This window comes from Delphinus delphis, chromosome 1 (genome assembly GCF_949987515.2).
Source record: "Delphinus delphis chromosome 1, mDelDel1.2, whole genome shotgun sequence".
Classification (NCBI taxonomy): Eukaryota; Metazoa; Chordata; class Mammalia; order Artiodactyla; family Delphinidae; genus Delphinus; species Delphinus delphis.
In genome coordinates this window covers 80,557,416-80,580,747 of record NC_082683.1, presented here as the reverse complement: position 1 = coordinate 80,580,747, position 23,332 = coordinate 80,557,416, and the positions used below count along the sequence as shown (strand labels likewise).

General features: G+C 38.0%; 1 non-coding gene and 1 pseudogene across 1 annotated transcript; one reads left to right on the top strand and one right to left on the bottom strand.

Moving 5' to 3' along the window:
* Positions 1-7,006: 7,006 nt before the first annotated feature.
* On the bottom strand, positions 7,007-7,561 carry LOC138414008 (DNA damage-regulated autophagy modulator protein 1 pseudogene; annotated as a pseudogene).
* A 10,688-nt stretch (positions 7,562-18,249) lies between these two features.
* LOC132416147 (U6 spliceosomal RNA) lies at positions 18,250-18,356 on the top strand. Its single transcript, XR_009517476.1, has one exon. It is a non-coding gene; the product is annotated as a U6 spliceosomal RNA (small nuclear RNA).
* The last annotated feature ends 4,976 nt before the right edge of the window (positions 18,357-23,332 follow it).

Here is a 23,332-nt window from a genome sequence, read left to right as displayed (position 1 = left end):
TCTCCTTGGAAGGTCCTCATGTTTCAGAGCAGGCTAATAGCAAAGGGGTAGGGGAGACATCCAAGATTAAGCATCGGAGGGTCTCCGTGGGCTGAGTGCGGGACAGCAGTTCCCTCTCCAACTGTGATACTACAAGGAGACTTGGCTGGGTTGAGAGCAGAGACTCCAGTTGTGGTAGGGAACCTGGCAAGTGCAAAGAAGGGTCTATTCTGGGGAGGGTACTGAAGTTCTGGGCAACTCACCAGAGTAGGGAGGGAAAGGAAAACTAATCTTATTGAGAACCTACTCTGTACCAGGTACTATACCAGCTGCTTTACATACATGATTCTATTAATATTCTCCATAGATGCTGTAAAATTTATGTTATTCTAATTTTAAAAATGAGAAAACTGGAGCTCATAGAGATTAAGTTATTGGGCATGATGATATAGCTAGTGAGAAAAGGGCTGGGCTTCAAACCTAAGTTGTCTAGGCCACATCCCTACCTCTACAGCTTTTTCTTAAAAGCCAGTTAGGCTTTTTAAAATTTCCACCATGCCGCAGAAATTGCTCTTGTCAAGGTCCTTGCTAAATTCAGCAGTTTCAATACTAATTTTACTTGGTCAATCAGTATCATTTGTTGCAGTTGATCACTTCCTCCTCTTGGAAACACGTTCTCCTTTGCCTTTCCCACACCATGCTCTCATGGTTTTCCTCTAACCTCACAGGCTACTTTGCAACATCCGTTATTGTTTTTCCCTCAATACCCAACCTCTTGGAAGCACCCCAAGTGCAATCCTTGGACCTCTTTTCTTATCTGGCTATATGGTTGACCCTTGAACTGCATGGGTCCATTTATACATGAACTTTTTTCAATAAATATACTGGAAATCTTTTTGGAGATTTGTGACAATTTGAAGAAACTCACAAACTGTTAGCCTAGAAATATTGAAAAAATTAAGAAAAAATTAGGCATGTCATGAATGCATAAAATATATGTAAATATTAGTCTATCTTTACATAGACATGAGTGATATTTAATGTAAAATTAATAGTGTTAGTTTTCTTACTGTTCTATAACTTTGCTTTCAGAGTTATATTACCGTACAGTATGCCTCTTTCTCATAGCTGGAGAAACTGCATATCAGCCTATTATCACAGGTAAGTGTGTCTTTTTAAGTAACAGTGTTTCCAGTATTGTATTATGACTATGACTGCAATAATGTATGCCATAAACATTTTTTAATGATTCATTCATTAGCGTATAGGCTAGGTTACTGTGAAGCAGTTGTATCAAAAACATTAGGCTACCATAGAACAATCATATTGCTGCTTCTTTACCAATGCATGAATTGTTATACTTGTAAATAAAAATTAATTTATTTTTCACATTATCTTTTCAGTTTTGATGTCTAGTGTTAGTAATACATACAACATCCACAGTGTTTTGTATCATGTAAGACAATATTGATGTAGGTACTGACAGGTGACTCATCTTGTAAACAGATGATGGAAACTTGCTGTATCAATAAACACTGTACAGTACTGTAAATGTGTTTTCTCATGATTTACTAAATAATATTTTCTCTAGCTTACTTTATGGTAAGAATACAATATATTATATAAAATATATGTTAATCGACTGTTCATGTTATTGGTAAGGCTTCCTGTCAACAGTAGGCTATTAGTAGTTAAGTTTTGGGGGAGTCAAAAGTTATGCACAGATTTTTTTTTCTTTACTATATTTTATATATTTATTATTTTTTTAAATATCTTTATTGGAGATAAAAATATTTCTTTACAATGGTGTGTTAGTTTCTGCTTTATAACAAAGTGAATCAGCTACACATATACATATATCCCATTATCTCCTCCCTCTTGAGTCTCCCTCTGCACAGATTTTTGATTGCGCCCCTAACCCCTGTGTTGTTCAAGGGTCAACTGTATTCACTGTTGTGATCTCATGAACTCATGGCTTTAGATGTAATCTGTATGCTGACAAATCCCAAATTTCTATCTCCAGACTTAGCTTTTCTCCTGAACTCCAGATTGGTATATACAACTGCCTATTTAATATTTCCACTAACAGACATCTCAAATTTCACATGGCAAGACAACTTTTAATTTCCACCCTGCAAAGCTGTACCACCCAGAGTCTTCCCCATCTCTGTTAATAACTCACATTTTACCTATTGTTAGATTTAAATACCTTGCCTCTCATTTACCCCATCTCACCCATCAGGAAATCTTGTTGCCTGTCCCTTCAAAATATATCCAGAGCCTGACCACCTCCCTTGTCTTAACCACTATCAACTCTCACCTGGATTATTGCATTAGCCTCTTAACAGGTCTCCTTGTTTATGTATGCCTTGCTCCCGAAAGTATTTTTCAACATAGCAACCAGGGTAATCCTCTTAAAACAGAAGATGGATTTTGTCTCCTCTCTGCTTAAAATCCTCTAATGGCTCTCAGCTTTCTCAGAATTAAAGATAAAGTCCTTATGATGACCTACAAGGCACTATGTGATCCAGTTTCCCTATTACCTAGCCAACCTTTTCTACTACTCTCTCTCACCTGCTTCTACTGTTCCAGCTACATTGGCCCCCTTCCTGCTTCTCATACCTGCCAGGCATGCTCCTGCCTCAAGGCTTTTGCATCAGCTTTTCTGCCTGAAGTGCTCTCCCCCGAGATATATTCATAACTCACTCTCCTCTTCAAATCTTAGCTGTCAACTTTCCAGTAAAGCCCACCCACCCTGACTTCCTCATTTAAAATTGGAACCACTCTTGATCTCTCTTAGCCTGCTCTATGTTTTTTTAATAGCATTTGCCACCTTCTAACATACTATATAATGTGTGTACTTATTATGTTTATTGTTTATAGCTGTTCTCCTCTCACTGGGATGTAAACTCCACAAGAAAAGGAATTTTTGTCTCTTTTGTTCGCTGATGAATCTCTTTCATCTAGAACAATGTCTGGTACCCATTAAGCACTAACAAATATAGTCAAATACTGAAGTGTCATTCACTCTCACTTATAAAGTTCCTTCGGGCTTATGTCTCAATGATAACATATCAGACTTCATTGAATTTTAGTAGCCATGAGATGAATAGTACCAATGGAGGCCTCTATTTTTATTAAAATTCTTACCCTTATTACTTTTAGGCTTGAACTAATTTATTTCAAGCTTTGGTCTTCTGGGTTAGGGCTAACTAGTTTGTCTGAGAGATATTTGCTAGAAATAAAAGTTCAACAGTTAATCCTGATAATGAGTTTTTATTCAGGAGGCTTATGTATTACCACAATTCAGTCATTTATGGAACAGATAAAGCTGTTTAAGTTGTCCTTTCAAGGGTGTCTACAAGATTCAGACCCAAATATATTGAAACTGAATACACAAATATATTTGGCAACTCTATAACAGCCCAACTCCCTGATTCACTACTCTCTAGAATGCCTACAAAGAAATATGTTCAATTTACATTTCTGTTTAGTGTCAGAACATTCCTAATTCACCAGCTGTGAGAAAGTTACGATGAAAAATTAATTCCATAAATTATTGATTCCTGGATTGAAAATGTAAAATTCAACTTGAAAGCATAGAATCAATAAGAAATAGATATTTCATAAACCTTGCAATGCCATACTTCCACATTAGTTGCAGAGTGACAACCTGTTATGAGACTGCAAAAATATGTTTTTTGTGAGATGCCTCCGTTTCAGAAGCAACAACGAAGCCTTGAATCTACTTAGTGGCTTGAACACTTGGATAGATCTAAAATAATTAATGTATTTCAGTATTTTTTCCCTTTTAGTCAATTGCAAATGTTGAACAATCATTTTCCTTTGAGGCTCCACTGCACATTTTTTATGTTATCTGCTTCATTCTTGATGTTCCGACCTTGATGTTGTAGCCCATCAAAAGGACACACACACACACACACACACACAGGGAATTATAGAGGAAGTTGGATGAAAGAAAAGTGGCTGTTTTCAAATAGCCCTTCACCAGTTTTCTTTGATATGAAAAACTGACACAGTACTATATTCTCAGACCCTGACCAGGTATAATTCTTAAAATCATTGGATTTAGACAATTTATTGTTTTGGAAACAACAGGATCAATTTAATTAAACCATCGGATGTTTTAAAAACATCCAAAGCTTTTCTGTTTCTAAATAGGTTTGAGTATGAATTTATATGACTTAGATAATAAAAGCAAACATTCAGTTCTCTACTTACGCACTGAGAACAAATTTTGCACTCTCTCACCTCACTGGTCCTATTTGTCCTTTTTGACCTAAATCTCTCCTGGTTCTCAGCTGTCTCTCGTGGTAATCCCTTGTGCTGCTGTTGGTCTAATGTGCTTATTGAGCACAGCTGTAATTCAGTGATGACTTCCTCAAGGTTTAGATATTTCGACAGATTATTTTTAGCCTCAGTCTGCAGTCATAACGTAAAAGCAACTAAGATGAAAACTGAACACACCAGCAAACAAGTAAGTCTGACAACTTAAAAATCCGTAAATTTATTTTATTTTATTTATTTATTTTTTATTGTATATGTGAACTTTTACTGGGAATTTAAATTCTTGTTTTATAGTAGTGTGGATTAGTGAATTTTTTCTATTTTTTTAAAATTTTCTCCGAATTTTTTGTCAGTGAGCCCATAGCTGATAATGAATATTAAAACAAACAAACAAAAACCAATGTAGAACAAAAATAAATACCCACCCAAGGACAACAACAACAAAAAATCAAGACTTAATTTGACTATAGTCTGTAAGGTGAAAAGAATGGAAAGAGAATATAAATAAATTTGGTCAAATAAATAAATCATCCTTCTAGTAAATATGTATGTTTCTTCTGAAAGAATGAAAGAAAATGCATATAATACCATCTTATTTTTTGGTTTTTTTTTGTACAGCAGGTTCTTATTAGTCATCCATTTTATACACATCAGTGTATACATGTCAATCCCAATCTCCCAATTCATCACACCCACACCCCCACCCCCCGCCGCTTTCCCCCCTTGGTGTCCATACGTTTGTTCTCTACATCTGTATCTCTATTTCTGCCCTGCAACCTGGTTCATCTGTACTATTTTTCTAGGTTCCACATATATGCGTTAATATGCGATATTTGTTTTTCTCTTTCTGACTTACTTCACTCTGTATGACAGTCTCAAGGTCCATCCACGTCTCTAGAAATGACCCAATTCCGTTCCTTTTTATGGCTGAGTAATATTCCATTGTATATATGTACCACATCTTCTTTATCCATTCGTCTGTCACTGGGCATGTAGGTTGCATCCATGACCTGGCTATTGTAGATAGTGCTACAATGAACATTGGGGTGCATGTGTCTTTTGGAATTATGGTTTTCTCAGGGTATATGCCCAGTAGTGGGATTGCTTGGTCATATGGTAATTCTATTTTTAGTTTTTTAAGGAACCTCCATACTGTTCTCCATAGTGGCTGTATCAATTTACATTCCCACCAACAGTGCAAAAGGGTTCCCTTTTCTCCACACCCTCTCAAGCATTTGTTGTTTGTAGATTTTCTGATGATGCCCATTCTAACTGGTGTGAGGTGATACCTCATTGTAGTTTTGATTTGCATTTCTCTAATAATTAGTGATGTTGAGCAGCTTTTCATGTGCTTCTTGGCCATCTGTATGTCTTCTTTGGAGAAATGTCTATTTAGGTCTTCTGCCCATTTTTGGATTGGGTTGTTTGTTTTTTTAATATTGAGCTGCATGAGCTGTTTATATATTTTGAAGATTAACCCATTGTCCCCTGATTCATTTGCAAATATTTTCTCCCATTCTGAGAGTTGTCTTTTCATCTTCTTTATGGTTTCCTTTGCTGTGGAAAAGCTTTTAAGTTTCATTAGGTCCTGTTTGTTTATTTTTGTTTTTATTTCCATTACTCTAGGATGTGGATCAAAAAAGATCTTGCTGTGATTTATGTCAAAGAGTGTTTTTCCTATGTTTTCCTCCAAGAGTTTTATAGTGTCCGGTCTTACATTTAGGTCTCTAATCCATTTTGAGTTTATTTTTGTGTATGGTGTTAGGGAGTGTTCTAATTTCATTCTTTTACATGTAGCTGTCCAGTTTTCCCGGCACCACTTATTGAAGAGACTGTCTTTTCTCCATTGTATATCCTTTCCTCCTTTGTCATAGATTAGTTGACCATAGGTGCGTGGGTTTATCTCTGGGCTTTCTGTCTTGTTCCATTGATCTATATTTCTGTTTTTGTGCCAGTACCATATTGTCTTGATTACCATAGCTTTGTAGTATAGTCTGAAGTCAGGGAGTCTGATTCCTCCAGCTCCGTTTTTTTTTCCCTCAGGACTGCTTTGGCTATTCAGGGTCTTTTGTGTTTCCATACAAATTTTAAGATTTTTTGTTCTAGTTCTGTAAAAAATGCCATTGGTAATTTGATAGGGATTGCATTGAATCTGTAGATTGCTTTGGGTAGTATAGTCATTTTCACGATATTGATTCTTCCAATCCAAGAACATGGTATGTTTCTCCATCTGTTGGTATCATCTTTAATTTCTTTCATCAATGACTTATAGTTTTCTGCATACAGGTCTTTTGTCTCCCTAGGTAGGTTTATTCCTAGGTATTTCATTCTTTTTGTTGTAGTGGTAAATGGTAGTGTTTCCTTAATTTCTCTTTCAGATTTTTCATCATTACTGTATAGGAATGCAAGAGATTTCTGTGCATTAATTTTTTTTTTAAGAAATTTTATTTATTTCTTTTTGGTTGCGTTGGGCCTTCTTTTCTGCGTGCGGGCTTTGTCTAGTTGCAGCGAGCGGGAGCTACTCTTTATTGCGGTGCGCAGGCTTCTCATTGCGGTGGCTTCTCTTGTGGTGGAACATGGGCTCTAGGCACGTGGGCTTCAGTAGTTGTGGCATGCAGGCTCAGTAGTTGTGGTGCATGGGCTTAGTTGCTCCTCAGCATGTGGGATCTTCCTGGACCAGGGCTCAAACCCATGTCCCCTGAATTGGCAGGTGGATCCTTCACCACTCCACCACCAGGGAAGTCCCTATAGCTCTGGGGATGACGGCTGCAGAGGAAACGGCAGAGGTGGCCATCCGTATGCGGCATGTGGAAAGGCTGCTCCACTGGGGATATGATTTGTAAGAGATGATGGATTGCAGGAGTGTGTACATAACACCACAGACAAATGCCAAAAAGGCACCGCCATCGTGTACCATGGGGACAGCTAACTCCTGGAAATTGGCTACAATGCCCATTCTGATGCATCCCACCAGTCCTAGAACTAACGACACCAAGTTAAAAACAAGAGTGCTGAAATAGCTGGTTTGGTTTTGCTTCTCTACTATTTTATATCTTGTGTACATCGTGGCTGCACCAAGAAATGCAGAGAAGTTTATCATAAATCCAAAAATTCCACTCTCTGGAGGTGTTGTTCCTGTATCACTGATGTAGGGGAGGAAGGGGCTGACGTGCCCGGAGAGCACGGCGACCACGTAGGAGATGATGAAGGTGGAGGACGACCAGGTCACCAGGAGGATGGGGATGAAGGCCATTCCCCTCAGGAAGCACAGCATCGCACCACCACCAGGAGGGCACTGCGCTCTGTGGGGCCGGAACAGGGGGCTGCTCTGCGCTGCTGGGAGGCAGGGGCTGTGCACGTGCTGACCCGCGGTGCGGCGGCCACGGCGTGCACAGCCACGGGCGGCCGGGTGAGAGGCTCCGCGACAGTGGGGCAGGCCTGGCCCCGGAGCTCTGTGCATTAATTTTGTATCCTGCAACTTTACCAAATTCATTGATTCGCTCTAGTAGTTTTCTGTTGGCATCTTTAGGATTCTCTATGTATAGTATCATGTCATCTGCAAACAGTGACAGTTTTACTTCTTCTTTTCCAACTTGTATTCCTTTTCTTTCTTTTTCTTCTCTGATTGCTGTGGCTAGGACTTCCAAAACTATGTTGAATAATAGTGGTGAGAGTGGACATCCTTGTCTTGTTCCTGATCTTAGAGGAAATGCTTTCAGTTTTTCTCCATTGAGAATGATGTTTGCTGTGGGCTTGTCATATATGGCCTTTATTATGTTGAGGAAGGTTCCCTCTATGCCCACTTTCTGGAGAGTTTTTATCATAAATGGGTGTTGAATTTTGTCAAAAGCTTTTTCTGCATCTATTGAGATGATCATATGGTTTTTCTTCTTCACTTTGTTAATATGGTGTATCACATTGATTGATTTGCATATATTGAAGAATCCTTGCATCCCTGGGATAAATCCCACTTGATCATGGTGTATGATCCTTTTAATGTTTTGTTGTTGGATTCTGTTTGCTAGTATTTTATTGAGGATTTTTGCTTCTATATTCATCAGTGATACTGGTCTGTCATTTTCTTTTTTCATAGTATCTTTGTCTGGTTTTGGTATCAGGGTGATGGTAGCCTCATAGAATGGGTTTGGGAGTGTTCCTTCCTCTGCAATTTTTTGGAAGAGTTTGAGAAGGATGGGTGTTAGCTCTTGTCTGAATGTTTGATAGAATTCACCTGTGAAGCCATCTGGTCCTGGACTTTTGTTTGTTGGAAGATTTTTAATCACAGTTTCAATTTCATTACTTGTGATTGGTCTGTTCATCTTTTCTATTTCTTCCTGGTTCAGTCTTGGAAGGTTATACCTTTCTAAGAATTTGTCCATTTCTTCCAGGTTGTCCATTTTATTGGCATAGAGTTGCTTGTAGTAGTCTCTTAGGATGCTTTGTATTTCTGTGGTGTCTGTTGTATCTTCTCCTTTTTCATTTCTAACATTATTGATTTGAGTCCTCTCCCTCTTTTTCTTGATGAGTCTGGATAATGGTTTATCAATTTTGTTTATCTTCTCAAAGAAACAGCTCTTAGTTTTATTGATCTTTGCTATTGTTTTCTTTGTTTCTATTTCATTTATTTCTGCTCTGGTCTTCATGATTTCTTTCCTTCCACTAACTTTGGGTTTTTTTTTGTTATCCTTTCTCTAGTTCCTTTAGGTGTGAGGTTAGATTGTTTATTTGAGATTTTTATTGTTTCTTGAGGTAGGCTTGTATAGCTATAAACTTCCCTCTTAGAACTGCTTTTGCTGCATCCCATAAGTTTTGGATCATCGTGTTTTCATTGTCATTTGTCTCTAGGGATTTTTTCATTTCCTCTTCGCTTTCTTCAGTGATCTCTTGGTTATTTAGTAACGTATTGTTTGGCCTCCATATGTTTGTGTTTTTTACGTTTTTTTCCCCTGTAATTCATTTCTAATCTCTAATTGTTGTCAGAAAAGATGCTTGATATGATTTCATTTTTCTTAAATTTACTGAGGCTTGATTTGTGACCCAAGATGTGATCTATCCTGGAGAATGTTCCATGCGCACTTGAGAAGAAAGTGTAATCTGCTGTTTTTGGATGGAATGTCCTATAAATATCAATTAAATCTATCTGGTCTATTGTGTCATTTAAAGCTTCTGTTTCCTTATTTATTTTCATTTTGGATGATCTGTCCATTGGTGTAAGTGAGGTGTTAAAGTCCCCCACTATTATTGTGTTACTGTCAATTTAGTCTTTTATAGCTGTTAGCAGTTGCCTTATATGTTGAGGTGCTCCTATGTTGGGTGCATATATATTTAGAATTGTTATATCTCCTTCTTGGATTGATCCCTTGATCATTATGTAATGTCCTTCCTTGTCTCTTGTAACATTCTTTATTTTAAAGTCTATTTTATCTGATATGAGTATTGCTACTCCAGCTTTCTTTTGATTTCCATTTGCATGGACTATCTTTTTCCATCCCCTCACTTTCAGTCTGTATGTGTCCCTACGTCTGAAGTGGGTCTCTTGTAGATAGCATATAGATGGGTCTTGTTTTTGTATCCATTCAACAAGCCTTTGTCTTTTGGTTGGAGCATTTAATCCATTCATGTTTAAGGTAATTATCGATATGTATGTTCCTATGACCATTTTCTTAATTGTTTTGGGTTTGTTTTTGTAGGTCCTTTTCTTCTCTTGTGTTTCCCACTTAGAGAAGTTCCTTTAGCATTTGTTGTAGAGCTGGTTTGGTGGTGCTGAATTCTCTTAGGTTTTGCTTGTCTGTAAAGCTTTTGATTTCTCCATCGAATCTGAATGAGATCCTTGCCGGGTAGAGTAATCTTGGTTGTAGGTTCTTCCCTTTCATCACTTTAAGTATATCGGCATGATATACTCCCTCTGGCTTGTAGAGTTTCTGCTGTGAAATCAGCTGTTAACCTTATGGGAGTTCCCTTGTATGTTATTTGTCATTTTTCCCTTGCTGCTTTCAGTAATTTTTCTTTGTCTTTAATTTTTGCCAATTTGGTTAATATGTGTCTCAGCGTGTTTCTCCTTGGGTTTATCATATATGGGACTCTCTGCGCTTCCTGGACTTGGGTGGCTATCTCCTTTCCCATGTTAGGGAATTTTTCAGCTATAATCTCTTCAAATATTTTCTCTGGCCCTTCTCTCTCCCTTCTCATTCTGGGACCCCTATAATGTGAATGTTGTTGCATTTAATGTTGTCCCAGAGGTCTCTTAGGCTGTCTTCATTTCTTTTCATTCTTTTTTCTTTATTGTATTCCGCAGCAGTGAATTCCACCATTCTGTCTTCCAGGTCACTTATCCGTTCTTCTGCCTCAGTTATTCTGCTATTGTTTCCTTCTTGTGTGGTTTTCATTTCAGTTATTGTATTGTTCATCTCTGTTTGTTTGTTCTTTAATTCTTCTAGGTCTTTGTGAAACATTTCTTGCATCTTCTCAATCTTTGCCTCCATTCTTTTTCCGAGGTCCTGGATCATCTTCACTATCATTATTCTGAATTATTTTTCTGGAAGGTTGCCTATCTCCATTTCATTTAGTTGTTTTTCTGGGGTTTTATCTTGTTCCTTCATCTGGTACATAGCCCTCTGCCTTTTCATCTTGTCCATCTTTCTGTGACTGTGGGTTTTGTTCCACATGCTGCAGGATTGTAGTTCTCCTTGCTCCTGCTGTCTGCCCTCTGGTGGATAGGCTATGTAAGAGGCTTGTGCAAGTTTCCTGATGGGAGGGACTGGTAGTGGGTAGAGCTGACTGTTTCTCTGGTGAGCAGAGCTCAGTAAAACTTTAATCCACTTGACTGCTGATGGCTGGGGCTGGGTTCCCTCCCTCTTGGTTGTTTGGCCTGAGGCAACCCAACACTGGCGCCTACCTGGGCTCTTTGGTGGGGCTAATGGCAGACTCTGGGATGGCTCACGCCAAGAAGTACTCCCCAGAACTTGTGCTGCCAGTGTCCTAGTCCCCGTGGTGAGCCACAGCCACCCCCCACCTCTGCAGGAGACCCTCCAACACTAGCAGGTAGCTCTGGTTCAGTCTCCCCTGGGGTCACTGCTCCTTCCCCTGGGTCCTGATGTGCACACTACTTTGTGTGTGCCCTCCAAGAGTGGAGGCTCTGTTTCCCCCAGTCCTGTTGAAGTCCTGCAATCATATCCCACTAGCCTTCAAAGTCTGATTCTCTAGGAATTCCTCCTCCCGTTGCCGGACCCCCAGGTTGGGAAGCCTGACGTGGGGCTCAGAACCTTCACTCCAATGGGTGGACTTCTGTGGTATAAGTGTTCTCCAGTCTGTGAGTCACCCACCCACCAGTTATAGGATTTGATTTTATTGTGATTGCACCCCTCCTACCATCTCATTGTGGCTTCTCCTTTGTCTTTGGATGTGGGGTATCTTTTTTGGTGAGTTCCAGTGTCTTTCTGTAGATGATTATCCAGCAGCTAGTTGTGATTCTGGTGTTCTCACAAGAGGGAGTGAGAGCATGTCCTTCTACTCTGCCATCTTGGTTCAGGGCCTCCAAAAATCCCTAAATTTAATATTGAGCTGGATAAAGAAATTCCTACCTAGGCTTCCTTTCAAGGCCTAGTCAAGTTTTATCATATAATTCAGACACTGTCTGAAAAAGGATATAAGATACATAGTATCTATCTCTTTGCACTCTGCCTCAGATCAAGGGCCTACACCAACTAGAAATTTTGTGCTTATCACTTTACCTGGTAGGCACCACTTTTTGAGGCAGCCAGAATTGTATTAATCACCTTTCTCTCTTCCTCCCTTTACCTCCATTGCCTTGTCCTGTTGTTCTACATCCACAGAGATGAGCTCCAAAAAACAGCTGGGCAGGAAAAAGATAGTGGACTACATGTTGAGAAATGTCCCAATCTAGTACAGCATTGTAGGTAGGGGCAGAGAGAGGATGAACCTAAGAGCAGTGCACACTGAGGATATTGTAGTTTTTCATGTGCTCCATCATTTCAGAGTAACGGATGATCAAACAGTGGGGTAGGAAAAGCCAGTAGAGCAAACAATGGTAGGTGCATGCCTAGTAGACATGGAAATTGAAATAAGAAATGGCATACATACAAGTGGGTAGGGAATAGGACCAAGGGAAATATACACATTTTGTCTGCTGATAAACACTAAGTCTAAGGACTCTTACTTATGAGTAGAGGAAAAAGTTGACATGGAGCCTATGACAGAATATTTCAGAGCAAGGGAAAGGAAATGGCATCATAAAGACTCAAAGGAAAAGCATGATCCAAAAGAAAACTTTAAGAGGCTACTTGCATCCTTAGAGTACAAAAAGCCATGCATGTTCTATAAACATGCATCCGGAGTATGAGAAGAAAGATGTAAGACAACAGGCTGAAGTGGAAAGTCAATAGAATGTTACGAATGAAGTAAAGGAGGAATGGAATGATACAAAAATTATACAACCACAGAATTAAAATATCCACATTGGCAATGAAGAAAAACTTGATTCTGGAGGAATATTGAATACATAATGAGGTTTATTTGAGACACTCCAGGATAAAGAGAGAAAGGTCAGAGGTAGGTGATACAGCTAAAGGCGAGAAAAGGTAATAGGTATTCATGAAGAGGAAACCAAAACAAATGGGAGAAAAATCAAATGTTTGATGGGAAGAACACTTTCTTGATGAGAAAAAAGCCCATAGATGCAGACAGAAAGGAATAGCCATGTTTTTGGCAAAAATAAATGACAAAGACCTACATTTAGACATGGCCTGTCACTGTTTTTATTTTTTCAATAAATTTATTTATTTTATTTATTAATTTTTGGCTGTGTTGGGTCTTCCTTGCTGCATGCGGGCTTTCTCTAGTTGCATCGAGTGGGGGACACTCTTCCTTTGGTACACAGGCTTCTCACTGCGGTGGCTTCTCTTGTTGTGGAGCACGGGCTCTAGGCCCACGGGCTTCAGTCGTTGTGCCTCGGGGGCTCCAGAGCACAGGTTCAGCAGTTGTGGCACACGGGCTTAGTTGCTCCACAGCATGTGGGATCTTCCTGGCCCAGGGCTCAAACCCGTGTCCCCTGCATTGGCAGGCGGATTCTTAACCACTGCGCCACCAGGGAAGCCCCCTGACACTGTTTTTAAATTACAGCGCTATAGAAGTAGTAGTCCAGACATCCATGAAGGAAATAAAAGATGTTGCCTAGAAAGAAGAAAAAATCATGTTAGCCTTGCACTTCTCTGTTGCCACACCAAATTACAGGAGATAATTACTACAAGCTATTTTTCTGTCAACTGAGAGATAAGAAGGACTGGCAATAAGCACTAAACGAGTTAAATGAAGACATAAATCTAAAGAACTATAAATATGGCCACAGAAGATAAACACAAGTGTAATGCACTCATTTATGCAAGTCTTCAGATCCTTTCCATTTCTTGACCCCTATGGCTCAGCACTTGCTCTGCTTCCCAGCCCAAGCAACCTTGTCAAAGGCTCTTGCCTTTCCTTCAATAATAAGTCTTGATTGCTCCAACTGCATTTTGTCTTCTGACACCACCAGCTGGCTCAGCCTTCCCAGGCAGGTATTAATGGCCAGCTTTGGCATGGCCTCTGTCATACATGTTACAGTGGGAGCTGTATGGCTCAATGGAATCCACATAGGCTCTGGATTCTCCAGTAGCTGCCAGTAGGGGCCCATGTCACAAACTAGAAGTGTGGGGTAGTTAACTCCTATTGAGCATATTTTGAGCAGTGGGAGGAAAGAGATAGGACTGAGCACATAAGTTGTTCACTCTTCTTCCTCCCAGTTGTTCCAAAATCCAGAACTTCCCTTGGCTTCTCCAAAGATGTCCTGTGTGACCAAGAAACCAGCTGTTTCTCCTGAAGCCAAGCACAACTTGCCACCTTCTGTTTACTTCCTTCATTGTTTTACTTTTTCCCCTCACTGTTGCTCCCCTGGGACTGAACCCTCCAACAAAGCATTAGTTCCACAAGCTTTGCCTTAGGCTCTGTTTTGTGGGGAGCCGGGTTAAAACAGTCAGAATTACTCTAGAGAAGTTATGTAAAAATTATGAATGATAATCTGGATCCAAACATTCAAAATATCTCAATAACAGAGAAAGAAGTAAGAAAGGACATAACAGAGGCGAGTGATGGAGAGGTATGCTAATTCCTTATCTTAAATAGGGGAAACTCAAAAGATAGAATTACACATTTGATTCTTGTGGATTTGAGAAATATAAGTTAAAGAATGTTTTAGGGAAAATAGGGTTAACTGTTTGGAGAATTAAAAATGGAATACTGACTTTTCAAAAACTAGAGAAAAGTAAATAAAATCTGATTTATAGAGAAAAAAGATAAAAAACAAGAAAGAAGCGCAAACCATAAAAATATAAAACAAAATGACAAAATGAATAAATGTAAATCTTATAAATGATGTTGAAGATATTTAAATAAAAATAAAAATGTACATTAGCAAAGACAAAACAGAATGGTAGAGGAGATGGTAACCACATTTGGGAAGCTCTAAGCAAAAGGAGTGATAACTAACCTAATAAATCCAAGAAAGCTAAAGCCTAAGCCAGCAATGGGGAAAGTCAAAAAGTAACTCAGAACTCCCAGAGGCTTAGGAATTTGTTCCAGAGGTTCTGGTGTACCAGAGGTGTGACTAAAATTTAGAAGAATTGTCGAAAGTCTGTTTAAGAAGCACTCAGAACCCAAGATGCCCTCCTCATGGCCAGGTGATTCCATGTCTCTCACCTCAGCAGAACTGGAGGTTCTTTCTCTGAAGAGGGAAACATGAGGGTCTCTGACTGGGGGACTGCAAGTGCAGTTGGAAGTGGAGTTTGCTGAAAATAGGAGGATAAGAGAACAGTTAGTTACACATGGAAAGTGAGACCCTCAACCATCTTTCCACAGTCACAGCCTAGAATATTTGTATCCAGGTTATTTCCTCCAGGCAAGCAATAGGAAGATTGCTCTATGAAGCACTGAACCAGGTCAGGTGAAAAGACCTCAAGATACTGACACTGGTGTTTTACAAAAATTGAGCCCCATCAGCTGACCCTGCAGAGAGGCCCACTGTCAGCAGCAAGTCCCACTCACTCACACAGAGTTTTCAAAAAAGCTTTTGAGTCCCTAAAGTATAAGCAAACAGCCCACAAATTCCGCTAATGTAAAAAATAGAGACTAAAACAAACACATAGAAAAAAAACCAATTTGGAGAAATTCTCTGTTCAGAGAGTAAAACTTAAAATTATATCCTCAGATCAATAGGGGGAGACATTGCATCAAAGGAACAAGAACAAAATACTATTAAGAAGAGAAATTCCAAAGAACAAAATAGAAAATATAATAGCAATAATGAAAAATGGAAAGCTGAATGGAAAGATTGGGAGATAAAATTGAGGAAATACCTCAAGAAGTAAAGAACAAAGACAAAGAGATTAGTATGAAGGAAAAGGTATTAATGGTCTCATGTCTAAATAATAGGAGTTCCAAAAATACAAACAGAGAAACTAGAGGGAGGAAGAAATTGTTAGCTAATTTAGGGAATTTTTCTAGAACTGAGGGATGTGAGTTTCCAAACTGAAAAGGCCTGCCAAATGCTTAGGACAATGGATGAAAATACACCCACATTGAGCACAGCTTCATACCATTTTACAACTCTGAGGACAAAGAGAGAATCCTAAAATTCTCCAGACTACTTATAAAGAATCAGAATAGCATCAGACTTCTTTTTTTTTTTTTTTTTTGCTGTATGTGGGCCTCTCACTGTTGTGACCTCTCCCGTTGCGGAGCATAGGCTCTGGACGCGCAGGCTCAGTGGCCGTGGCTCATGGGCCCAGCCGCTCCACGGCATGTGGGATCTTCCCGGACTGGGGCACGAACCCATGTCCCCTGCATCAGCAGGTGGACTCTCAACCACTGCGCCACCAGGGAAGCCCAGCATCAGACTTCTTAACAACAGCAACACTGGAAACAATATATTCAAAATTTGGAAGTAAAATTATGGTCAGAGTATCTGAATAGACATTTTCCCAAAGAAGACATACAGATGGGCAACAGGCACATGAAAAGATGCTCAACATCACTAACCATTAGAGAAATGAAAATTCAAACTGCAATGAGATCATCTCACACCTGTCAGAATGGCTGTTATCAAAGAGACAACAAATGACAAGTGTTGGTGAGGATGTAGAGAAAAGTGAATCCTTGTGCACTGTTGGTGGGAATGTAAATTGGTGTAGCCACTGTGGAAAACAGTATGGAGATTCCTCAAAAAACTGAAAAAAGAACTACCATATGATACAACAATTCTACTCCTGGGTATTTATCTGAAGAAAACAAAAACACTAATTAGAAAAAATATATGCACCCCTATATTCATAGCAGCATTATTTACAATAGCCAAGACATAGAAGCAACCTAAGTGTCCATCATCAGATGAATGGGTAAAGAAGATGTGGTGTATACATACAATGGAATATTACTCAGCCATAAGAAAAGAATGAAATGTTGCCTTTTGCAACAACATGGATGGACCCATAATACCCCAGAGGGTATTATGCTTACTGAAATAAATCAGACAGGGAAAGACAGATAGCGTATGTTATCACTTATATGTGGAATCTAAAAAGTGAAACGAATGAATATAACAAAACTGAAACAGACTCATGTAGAGAACAAACTAGCGGTTACCAGTGGGGAGAGGTAAGGGGGGAGGGACAAGATAGGGGTAGGGGATTAAGAGGTATGAAATACTATGTATAAAATACATAAGCTACAAGGATATATTGTACAACATAGGGAATATAGCCAATATTTTATAATAACTTTAAATGGAGTGTAATCTATAAAAATATTGGATCACTGTTGTACATCTGAAATTAATACAATATTGTAAATCAATGATACTTCAATTAAAAAAACTACAGTTATAACTTCAGAGGGAAGAAAAACTGAATGGAAGGAAAAGTAATCATGTTACTAACTTACTTAGCAGTAAGTAGTTTTTTCATGATTATAATAATGTAAACTCTAAATTCTGATACAACTAAAATTATTATACATCTATGTTGGGTAATGGGTGTGGGTAAATGAGAATCAAATTCTCATTTTTCAGAGTGAGATGACAATAGATAATATCTAAAACTGAAAAGTTAATGTGTGACAGATTATGTCACAGGGAGTTCATGTTATTTAGGGAAATAGAAGCAAACAAGAAATAGCTTAGAGACTTGAAAGTGGTTGCTGTAGGAAGTGGGATTGGGGTAGGTGGAGCCAGGCAGGGGACTGATGTTTGTTTTTTACTAAAGCTTGCAGAACTATTTCACTGTTTAAACTGTATGCATAACTCTGATGAAAATAATGGAAATGAATGGGTCCTTTTCCTAATTCTATGCTTTTAAACTCATTTTACTTGCTTCGTGTTCAAAAGCATTTTAATGATCATATTAAAGGCTATCATCTATCTTTTAAAGACACAATGAGACCCATCTTTTATGTTTCACTTACAATGTCTACAATCATTACAAAAATTGTTAGGAAAAATAATTCCTATTATTTTCAGTATTTTTATTAAAAATTTATTATATGAGTAATTAATATATATATTTAATATAAAAAACAGAAAGAATAGTAAATATAACATCAACAACAAATTCCAAAATCCAGAGCTAACTACTACCAATGTGTTAGGTATTTCTTTTCAGTAATGTATTCATATGTCGTGCACCAATTAAGTTTGTGTTTGGCTGCAAGTAAGAGAAAATCCAAATCAACAATAGTCTGAAATACTAAGTTTAACATACAAAGTTCTCTTCCCTTATGTAATAGCAATCCTAAGATAGGTAGTCCAGGGTTGGTATAGTGGTTTCATTAGGTATTCAGGTACATAGGTTACCACTCTGCCATCTCTAGGGTGTGGCCCTCATCCTCATGGTACAAAAGAGGGCTGATAGAACACATTTGCGCATGCTCACTTCGGCAGCACATATACTAAAATTGCAGTGATACAGAGAAGATTAGCATGGCCTCTGTGCAAGGATGACATGCAAATTCGTGAAGCGTTCCATATTAAAAAAAAAAAAAAGAACACATTTGTGCTTCAGACAGCTTGATATAGGAAAGAAGAGAAGAAATCACCATCCTCTATAGAGAAACTTTCAGGAAGTATCACTCAACACTTTTATTTATACCTCATTGGTCAGAACCTAGTCACATCGTTACAGCTAACTGCAAGAAGGGCAGGGAAATGTAGTTTTCATTCTGAGTAGCCAAGTACCCTGCTATAAAATTTAGGATTCTGTTGAGAAGGAAAAGGAGAAGACCAGAATTTAGGGTGGGATATTAGCAGTTATACCAGTCAGGATGTCCAGAGAAACAGAACCAATAGGACATATATATTAAGAGATTTATTTTAAGGAATTGGTCCACAGGATTATGGGGGCTGGCAAGTCTGAAATTTGTAGGGCAGGCTGGAATTCAGGCAGAAATTGATGTTTCAATCTTGAGGCAGAATTTATTCTTCAGGGAGCCTCAGTTTGTGCTCTTAAGGCCTTAAACTGATTGGATGAGGTCCACTCACATTATCAAGGATAATCTCTACTTAATGTCAAGTGGTTGTAGAGGTTATATACACCTACAAAATACCTTCACAGCAACATCTAGATTCATGTTTGATTACATAACTGGGTACCAGAGCCCACCCAGATTGACACATAAGACTAAAGTGTTTATCATTAATATATTACATATACATACATATTAACATCTAACTCCTTCATTTTATTGTGAGCATACCCCAAATCATCAATTTTTTTTTTTTTTTAGTTAATTAAAAAATATTTATTTATTTTTGGCTGCGTTGGGTCTTCATTGCTGCACATGGGCTTTCTCCAGTTGTCGTGAGTGGGGCTACTCTTCATTGCAGTGTGCAGGCTTCTCATTACGGTGGCTTCTCCTGTTGCGGAGCACAGGCTCTAGGTGCGTGGGCTCAGTAGTTGTGGCTTGTGGGCTCCAGAGCACAGGCTCAGTAGTTGGGGCGCTCGGGCTTAGTTGCTCCGTGGCATGTGGGATCTTCCCAGACCAGGGCTCGAATACATGTTCCCTGGATTGGCAGGCGGATTCTTTTTCTTTTAATACACTTATTTATTTTATTTAATTATTTTTGGCTGTGTTGGGTCTTTGTTGCTGCACGTGGGCTTTCTCTAGTTGTGAGCGGGGTCTACTCTTCGTTGTGGTGCATGGGCTTCTCATTGTGGTGGTTTCTCTTGTTGCAGAGCACGGGCTGTAGGCACTCCAGCTTCAGTAGTTGTGGCTTCCAGGCTCAGTAGTTGTGGCTCGTGGGCTCTAGAGCACAGGCTCAGTAGTTGTGGCGCACGGGCTTAGTTGCTCCGCGGCATGTGGGATCTTCCTGGACGAGGGCTCAAACCCGTGTCTCCTGCATTGGCAGGCAGATTCTTAATCACTGCACCACCAGGGACGTCCCCAAATATTCTTATCAAACATGATATTTAATAAAATAGCTTAATATCCCAACATATCAAAATAACTTATTCATTACTATGTTTTAGGACATTAAAATATTATATACATGTGCTTATTTTTAACCATTTCTGATTATTCATTACTTTTCTAAAAGTGAGATTACTGATTCAACAATTATGAAGATTTTTAAGACCCTTATTCCTATTGCCAAAATGCTTTCCAGTAAGTTTGCACTGATTTATACTTACACTAACATATATGAATGCAGTGCCAGTCTCACTGTACTCTAGACATTAGGTTTCATGATTTTATCTTTACAATTAAATAATGACCATATTTTGTTTTTTACCTCTTTACTAACTAGTATATAAAACATTATATCATTCACTGTATTTTTATTGACCATTTCTATTTATTTTGTTAATTTTGTTTTTACTTTTTGCCTAGGTTTCTACTGGGCTGTTAGCATTCTTCTGATTGATATATGAGGTATTTATATATTAAGAATATAAATCATTGTTGTCTTTCTTGTAAATGAGTCCTAATTTGCTCTTACTTTTTTCTTATTATAAAGTTTCTAGAATACAAATTACTTAAAGAAAGAAACTATATATACTTCAACTTTTCACTTAGGGTAAACAGTCAATCAAAATTAATAAATATACTATCATATTATTGGTGACTAAAATAAAGGGAACTGAAACATGAAGATTAGATTATTTTCATACACAAATGAAGCATCATTCCCACGGATGAGTCAGGTAACCAGTCATATCTTTCCAAAACAAGTGCTTGAGAAAACTCAATATTTTTCCCCTAAGAATTCTTACCTATGTAATATTTTTCTTCATTTAGTAGTAGTATTACTAACTTTATTTTTTTTTAACTTGCTTTTTAAAAATTAATTAATTAATTAATTTCTTTTTGGCTGTGTTGGGTCTTCGTTTCAGTGCGAGGGCTTTCTCTAGTTGCGGCAAGCGGGGGCCACTCTTCATTGCGGTGCACGGGCCTCTCATTATCGCGGCCTGTCTTGCTGCGGAGCACAGGCTCCAGACGCGCAGGCTCAGTAGTTGTGGCTCACAGGCCTAGTTGCTCCGCGGCATGTGGGATCCTCCCAGACCAGGGCTCGAACCCGTGTCCCCTGCATTGGCAGGCAGATTCTCAACCACTGTGCCACCAGGAAGCCCAGTATTACTAACTTTAGAGTCTCCTGACTGAATTGTTGTTTCTAAGATGTCAGGTCAACATTATGTTCAAATAAATTTTAAAATGATTAGTAAGATCATTTTAATGAATGAATTAAACAATGATCTTATAAGATGACTTATTTCCTGCTTCTAAAAAAATTTAAAAATGAAAAAGCAGCAAATAAGGATTTGTGATGGCAGTAATAGCTGTTTGACACTGACATGCTATAAATAAATCTGTGAGATAATATAAACTGACTCAGGCATTTGTGATGCACATGACAGCTCAAAATGATTTCATTTCCTCAGTAGTTTTTAGATTTTCTTATTTCATTGACTATGAAAAGTACAGTCAACCCACACACTGTTCTTGGATTGATTTTAATGTAACCTGCCCAGAATTTTAGGTTGATTTTCAAAATTAGAAGTGAAATTGAATTCCAAGCAAGGTAACTGACTTGACCAATAATTTAAACTTGTATAGTATAATAATACTTGGAATTGTATCTCTCCCTTAATATATTTCAATTGCTTAGTTGAATCTAATTAACTCCAATAATTTTTTATGTTGGCAAAGCATCTAATTAGTTTTCATTCATAGTTCCTAAGTAATTAAAATGTTTAGTGGATAGTCATTTATTTACTTATAACAGTCTCACTTATCAAATTTATTACTTATTAAATGTATTCATATTTTCAAAAACTCTTTTATGGTTCTTTTTCTATGCTTCTTTGAGTCTGGTTAGACATCTTTTGATTGTTTACCAGCCATTTGCATTTTAGTTTTTGTTAAAAAGAAAAAAAATTCCCCCCAGTTTATCTTTTGCCTCTTCATTCTGTTTATGATATCTGGGGCATATATTCATTCTAAAATTTAAATAACCAAATTAACAATCTTATATTTTATGTTTTGGAGTTCCATGTGTTTTTTCTGGGTTTCATGTGCTTTCTTTTTTTGTTTTTTGGGGGGTACGTGGGCCTCTCACTATTGTGGCCTCTCCCGTTGCGGAGCACAGGCTCCGGACTCGCAGGCTCAGCGGCCATGGCTCACGGGCCCAGCCACTCCGCGGCATGTGGGATCTTCCCAGACCGGGGCACGAACCCACGTCCCCGGCATCGGCAGGCGGACTCTCAACCACTGCGCCACCAGGGAAGCCCTCATGTGCTTTCTTACTGCAGGATTATATTAAAGTATCACACGTTTTCCTTTTTTATCTTTTTTCTTTTTATTGAAGTATAGTTGATGTACAATATTATATAAGTTACAGGTGTACAAAATACTGATTCACAATGTTTAAATGTTATACTCCATTTATAGTTATTATAGAATATTGGCTATATTCCCTGTGTTGTACAATATATCTTTGTAGCTTATTTTATACATAATAGTTTGTACCTCTTAATCCTTTCCCCTTATCTGGCCCCTCCCCCACTAGTTTGTTTTCTATATCTGTGAGTCTGCTTCTTTTTTATGTTCACTAGTTTGTTGTATTTTTTAGATTCCACAAATAAGTGATAACATACAGTATTTGTCTTTCTCTCTTTGACTTATTTCACTTAGTATAATGCCCTCCAAGTCCATCCATGTTGTTGCAAATGGCAAAGTTTCATTCTTTTTTATGGCTGAATAATATTCCACTCTGTGTGTGTGTGTGTGTGTGTGTGTGTGTGTGTATTTATATATATATATACACACTGCATTTTCTTTATCCATTCATCTGCTGATGGACAATTAGATTACTTCCATATCTTGGCAATTGTAAATAATCTCACCTTTTCTTATAGTACTTTTTGGCATCATTGTTTCAAGTTAAATTTTGGTATCTATGGAGATGATTTTTCTATGTTTGACCTATTAATGTGGATATAGTATATGAATAGGTTTCCCAACCTTAAATTGTCTTACATTCCTTAAATAAATTGCCACATATTATTTTAATATATTTCTGGATCTTTTAGGAATTTTGCATTGATTATTATAAGTGATATTATTCCATAATTTTCTCTTTTATGCTATCTTTAGTTAAATTTTGGTGATCATATTATGATGGCTTCTTAAATTGCATCTGGAAGCTTTCTTCTTTCTCCAATATGCCAAAATGATAGATCTTGAATGCTTTCTCAGTTTCTTCCAAGGCTAAAAATCTGTGTAGATTTTCTGTCTTTTTTTGAGCCTGTTTTGGTAATTTATATATCTCTAGAAGTTATTCATTTCATCCAGGTTTTCTACTGTATTTATATGTAGTTGCATAAAATACTACCTTATTAATTTCTGTTGTTTTTTCTGTCTAATATTGTGTACTTATGCTTTTCTCTCCATTAAGCTAGTGTGTGGGTGGTTTTGTTTTTAAGAATTAGCCCTTAGATTTATCAGTTTTATT